A 6,495-nucleotide genomic window follows, 5' to 3' on the forward strand; every position below is an offset into this window, starting at 1 on the left:
GATATGCTCAGATAGAAAAGGAAACTCTCGTGATAGTGCATGGCTGCACCAACTTTCATGACTATATATTTGGACAGCATGCAGTAACAGTGGAGACCGATCATCGTCCATTGGAGGCCATTTTCAATAAACCACTGCACCAGTGCCCGCTACGCTTGCAACGCATGTGGCTGAAGTTGCAACGTTATCCCACCATCGTTACGTATAAACCTGGCAAAGAACTATTCCTCGCAGATGCTTTATCTCGCTTTCCCAGTAAGGCATACATGGAAGAACCCCAGGAATTTCAAGTCAATGTTCTTGATTGCGTTTCAGCCTCAGAGCACTGCCTGAAAGACCTGCTTGCAGCAACCAGTGACGAGAGCAACCTGACAAAGCTGCGCGAATACGCCGAGGCAGCATGGCCTATTCACAAGCACGAGGTCCCAGAGCAACTTCAGACCTACTGAGGGTACCGAAACGAAATACACGCGCAGGATGGCCTCGTATTTCGCAGCAACAAGGTAATTATACCAGTCAAAAAGATACGAAATAATCCGCCTCCTTCACGCGGCGCACGCTGGCGCGGATAAAATGAACGCGAGGGCTAGGAACGTGATGTACTGGCCGAACATGGCGAGCGACATTGAGCAGTTCTGCAAAGGATGCAAGGTGTGTATGAAGAATCAGCCGCGAAACGCCAAAATGCCCAATTTAAATCACGCTGTTCCAACCCTACCCTAGCAAGTTGTTGGCATTAATTTGTTATTTTACGAAGGTCGTGAATTGGCCGTCATCGTGGACTTTTACTCATTTTTTTCGAGATTCGAGAACTTCGAACCGCCACAGTAACCTCGCGGAAAACCTGGTGTTCTGAAATCTTTTCTGTCCATGGCTTGCCTTTTAAGCTGTGCAGTGACAATGGGCTGCCCTTTAACAGCCGGGAATTTAAGGACTTTCTGAACATCCTAGGTATCGCCCACGTCACGTCAAGCCCCTACCACCCGTGGTCTAACGGCATTACAGAAAGAGCGGTGCAGGAAGCAAAGAAGCTTCTAAAAATGTTCCTTTAAACTGCCTGCATTTCAAATGGCTTTACTTGAATGGTGCAATACTCCGCGTGACGATGTGCTACAGTCCCCTGTGCAGAGGCTGATGGGGCGCCAAACTCGGACACTTCTACCGGTGCATATAAGCCACTTGGAACCACAGGCAATGCCCAGCAACGTGGTCCGCAGCCGGCGTCGTGAGACACGCCAACGCCAAAGGACTTACTACAACCGCGGCAGCAGGTACCTGCCACCTGCGACACCAGGACAGCAGGTCACCGTGTACAACACAATCCAGCGGAGCTGGTCTCCAGCTGTCATTCTCAGGCCAGCTAACGAGCCTCGCTCAGCGATCGTCAAAACTGAGGACGGCAGGGGAATTCGACGCACACGAGAACATCTACGACTGATAGGACCAAAACCTGAAACTAGTCCCGCCCCTCAAGAAGGCCCTCGCACAGAGTCCGCCCAAGAGCTACGCCGAAGCACAAGGCAACGACGCGAACCATGTCGGTACCCTCTACCCGAGCGACGCTAAACCTTTTTCTGTAAAAAGGAAGATGTAGCAAATCTGAGTAAGGCTGACATCGCTCGCTCTAACCTAGTGTGCGCATGACCCAATACGTAAGCACACTGTATATATACGCCTTCTTATCGGGAATAAAAGCTGTTCATCACCCGACGCGGGGCCGTGCACAAGGGGCAGTATAATCAAGAAAGCTGCATAAATTTGTTCTTACAGATCGACCTTTTAAAACACCGTGCTGCAGAATTAGATCTTCTGTTTGAAGTATATGAGCCCATGCGTTTGTACTTAACCATTTCAAAAACTTTCGCAAAAGAACAAATCAGTGACACAGGTCGAAAGTTGTTCACATCACAAGCGTCGCCAGACTTTAATACAGGAACTACTGACAATTTCCAATGACAAGGAAAAACACCAGTTTACAACGACTCAGTCAACCACCGGAGATACATCAGACGTTCGGCGTACGTCCGGTTCTGGACATACAGATATCCGTCGGAGATCCGCGGACGTCCTACGTCCTACGGATCTCCGACGGATGTATAAAAATAATGATTTATATCTCGCACGGAGATCCGCGCCGGATATCCGTTGGCGTATTTCCTGAGAACATTCGAAAGTGATGCATCCTCTACTTAGAAGAAGCAATCTATGATTACTGCAGGCAATTATTAAATCTGGCAGACTCCATGCACTTATAAAGAGTCCATGAAATGCTTCACATTGGGCATGCGCCCAGAAGTTTGTGGGTTGCATGCCTCTACCAAGCAAATAATGGCCACAAAGTACAAAGCATCACATTGATGGCAATTGTATTAATGAAATTAATGCTGCTTACAGTCTTCAAGAGGCTTTCAATCTGGTCTTGCCAGCACAGCATTGGGGCAAGCAGTATTCTTACGGCAGGACTTGTAGCCAAAATTGGGACGATTTTTTGAAAGACAAAATAAGGATATGCCAAAGCAATGCACTGTTATCGAAAGGCTAAGCAAATTACATGCTCAACATACTTTATTACAAACAATATTAGAGATACGCAACTCAGTATTCCTGCAAACCTGCCTCTAATCATCAATGCATCTCCATGCCTGTCAGGCTTGGGCAAGTATTTGCAGTGCATATAGTCATTATCACCATCGGCCTGAATGCAAAGTGCAGAAGGCAAAATTGAGCACTATGATTTGCAGCCAGGGATAATAAAGCTGAACACTTTCAAGATGGCAGTTTTATTCTGTAGCAAGTATTAAGCAAAATTCTTCCTTCTCAAACTAATACTCCCTTTCAGAAGCTGTTAGCAGCCCTGTGAAAAGCAAGGGTGACCTGCGCCATTTGGGATCGTATGCACTATAATAGGAAATACTGCTTATGCATGCCTCACCTCCCCCCCCCCAATCGGTGGGGTCAACAGTAGGAGCGCACTTATCTGTTATAGTGCACAGAGGGGAGAGGTCCCAGGATTGGGCCAGGTCACGCTGCCCTTGGCAGTGCTGCAAACAGCTTCGTGATGGGTTATAGGAAATAGTGGAACATAAAGGAACAATGCACACTGTTCATGTATCCAGATGTGACAGGCAGGTGTACAAGGAGCACAGCATCCTATTCATTCATATTCATGCATATTTCATCAATGGTTGTCAGAAAGAATAGTACAAAGTTATAGACATGAAAGAAGCCAGCATTACTAAAACCAAGGAAAGAATAAGAGAGTATTTATACTTTCTAAATTGTAGCATTGATCAACAATGAAACAATAATATTTTATAACTGAAAGTTGATTGATTACAAGGCAAAAAAAACCCACAACCTCATAAAGTTTAGTATATGTAGCTGGAAGAGCAAGCCTATATATTTTCCACAATTCATAACCCATAAGAAACAAATTATTATTTCTTGAAGTGCAATATAGGTTTGGTCTGGTTTATGGGGTTTAACATCCCAAAGTCACTCGGACTATCACCATAGTGTAGGTATCCGGAAATTTTGACCTCCCGGGGTTCTTGACCATGCACTGATATTGCACAACACACGGGCACCTTGCTTTCTCCCTCCATAAAAAAGTAACCATCATAGTGGAAATTCGATTCTGCATACTAAAGTGCAACAGTCGAGTGCCCTAACCATTGCACCACTGTGGCAGGACTGAAATGCTTCCCAAGGATGCCGGATTGAATCCCAGTCTCGGTGGCCGCTTTTCGGTGGAGGCGAAAAGCAAGGCGTACGTGTGCTGTGCGATGTCAGTACGCATTAAAGAACCCCAGGTAGTCGAAATTTCCGGAGTCCTCCACTACAGCGTCTTTCATAGCCTAAGTCGCTTTGGGACGTTAAACCCCACAAACCAAACAAACCAATATATTTGTTTTCCAGACATACCTTAGTGTAAAAAGTCTGCATTATGCAACGCTATAGATATGACCACTCTGAGAGCCTAATAAAAAGTGACAGATTCAGTCCATTTCTTAACACATAGCTGCAAGTAATCTGCGACTCAGTGCCTTGGCACTAGGTGCAAGTACCCTGGACTATAGCTGGACATTCCTCCGACTGCATACTGCAGAAACCAAAAACAAGGTGCAGATTATTTGAGGGGAAGAAACCGGCACTAGAGTTCAAACTTAACTACACTCTGCTGCTGAAAACAGGTACTATACTGTCACTAGCCCAGGTCAGTCACTTCCACAGCCCATGGCCAAGGAATGAAGTGTGAGAGAGCAACGTATGTAACACACAAGCGCAGCATACCAGCTGATGTCACTATGCAGTAAAACATAGCCTTTGCCAGAATTACTCGGTATGAAAGATTCATTGATGACCGATTGTGGGGCTCGTTGGTTTTCAATCAATTTCAGCAGCACATAGCAGGATGAGAACAGAGCATGAGAAGCCCACAGGATAAACAAGCACTGAACCAGACTTAAAAGGAAAAAAGGTATCTATAAAATGAGGGCATGTAAATGATGCAAATAAAGTGAAGAATAAAATCAGATAAAACCACAGATGAATGCAATCTATGTGCTTGAGAGGAACACAGGCTGTGCTGGCACATTCATCCTTGAGCTTCATGATCATGGCTGCTTCCACAATTTTGCGTGTGAGCTTATGGCATTTGCTCAGAAATTGGGGAACATTTTGCATTGCTGTCATATTTGTGACAGTGCACTGGAAGGTTTCTGCACTATGAAATTTTAACATCATTACTGCACTTTTTAAATGAGTCTTCTATTGAAGTTCGGCCAGTTTGGCCATTGTATGCTTGCCAGAAGATAGTGGATGGAGTATATGACGATTTCTGTGCATGCCACGATGGGATTCTTGTGTCATATAGTACAACCAGTGTTTCTCTTTGCCGTATCTATCAATAAAATACTAACAAAACATAAATTTATCTATAAAATAGTAACAAAGCACAGCAATGACATTAAATGCTCCCTGTTTAGAAATCTGCAGTGAACATTGCAAATGTGACAGCAATACAAAATGTACCCCTGTGTTTGAATAAACCATTCTGAAAAAGTGCCCAAAAAAAAGCTCGCACGCGGAGTAGTGGAAGCCGCCACAATTACGAACCTCGAGGATGAATGCAAGAGCACAGCCTCTGTTTTCCTTTCACGCAGGGAGGTTGCTTTCATCTCTCATTTTATCTTTGATTTTATTTGCACCTGTTACACGCCTTCACTTTACATATTTTTTTTTCTTTTAATAGTCCGGTTCAGCTAATCAACAATGAAAATTTTACCTTTCTGAAAATGAAGATACCAAATATGTTAGTCAAAGCAGTCTCCGCCCAAAGAAACAAGGCCAAACAAACAAAGCAAATGCAGTCACACATTAAGACTAGAAGCAGTCACGAGCCACACACACACACCTAAACACAAAGCAAAACAGAGCTGCCACACAACCCTCAAAATACAGAATGACGCGTAATTCCGTTTCCTCAACGGTAGGTATCACAACTTCTTTCTCTACACTGGTTGTTTCTCAGCGTGCTAAATGGCAATTGTTGCTGAGAGGTGTCTTTGAATGCAACTTAAAGGTAACATACACTCAATAAAGGCAGGAAATGATTATGGTGAAGGTAATTGTACAGTGTAACCATTGTCATATCGTCACCTCCTGACTGCGTTCACGGATGGTTTTGCGGCTATTAAGGATCAAAAACATCACATTATACAATCTAAAGGAGAACAGAGCCCATGAAAGATGTTCATAGCTTATTTAAACATTGGAAATTTAAAAAAGATTGCACTCGGAGAATTTGAACTGAAGTACCAGTGCTCAGGTAAGTAGTGTTAATCCATTGCGTCACAGAAGCTTTTTTTTTTAGAACAACGGGAACGGCAGGCTTTATATGTGCTCTTATTCATTTTGACAATATTTTCGCTGTTTGTCGCCAGGTGACGCTGCTTAGAGGACCCTACTAGAGCTACTACCCTACTATTGAGAAAATGGTATCATGCGTCGCTGACACATCTGCTGCCTTTCTTTTTTTTGTCAAAAAAGCCGCTAAATTTTTATGCGTCACTTCATGAGTGTTGGGCGGACACTGCTTTGGCATATTTGGTAATTTTTTCATTCTTGGAAAGGAAAAATTTTTATTGTTTACTAACCTTATGCATGGATAATAGAAGGGTTTTGTCAGATAGCGATGAGTCATCTGCTTAGGTGTGAAGGAAGAGTTTGGCTTCCTGTTTTTATAATGATTGCTGATAGTGTGCATGTGCTTGCAGGTTCTCTCTGTGCTACTGTCGTTGCGCTGTTATTCCTGTGGTCATTGACAAATCATGCAGCAGGGCATTGACAGCGTATCTGAAAAATCAGAGCTCCTAAGAAGTAAGGAAGAGTGGTCTGCTCACAATTCAGGAACCTGTAGCTCCATGGATGACGTAAAGCCCTCATATCTCGCTCAGCATTGAGCTATGTGAGTTATAACATGTTTCTCAAGGC

General features: G+C 44.0%; 1 pseudogene; it reads left to right on the top strand.

The window, feature by feature from the left end:
- Positions 1 to 266: 266 nt before the first annotated feature.
- On the top strand, positions 267 to 1,566 carry LOC146184804 (uncharacterized; annotated as a pseudogene).
- Positions 1,567 to 6,495: the final 4,929 nt, after the last annotated feature.

This window comes from Amblyomma maculatum, chromosome 7, assembly GCF_055883805.1.
Source record: "Amblyomma maculatum isolate TAMU_Amacu chromosome 7, ASM5588380v1, whole genome shotgun sequence".
Classification (NCBI taxonomy): domain Eukaryota; kingdom Metazoa; phylum Arthropoda; class Arachnida; order Ixodida; family Ixodidae; genus Amblyomma; species Amblyomma maculatum.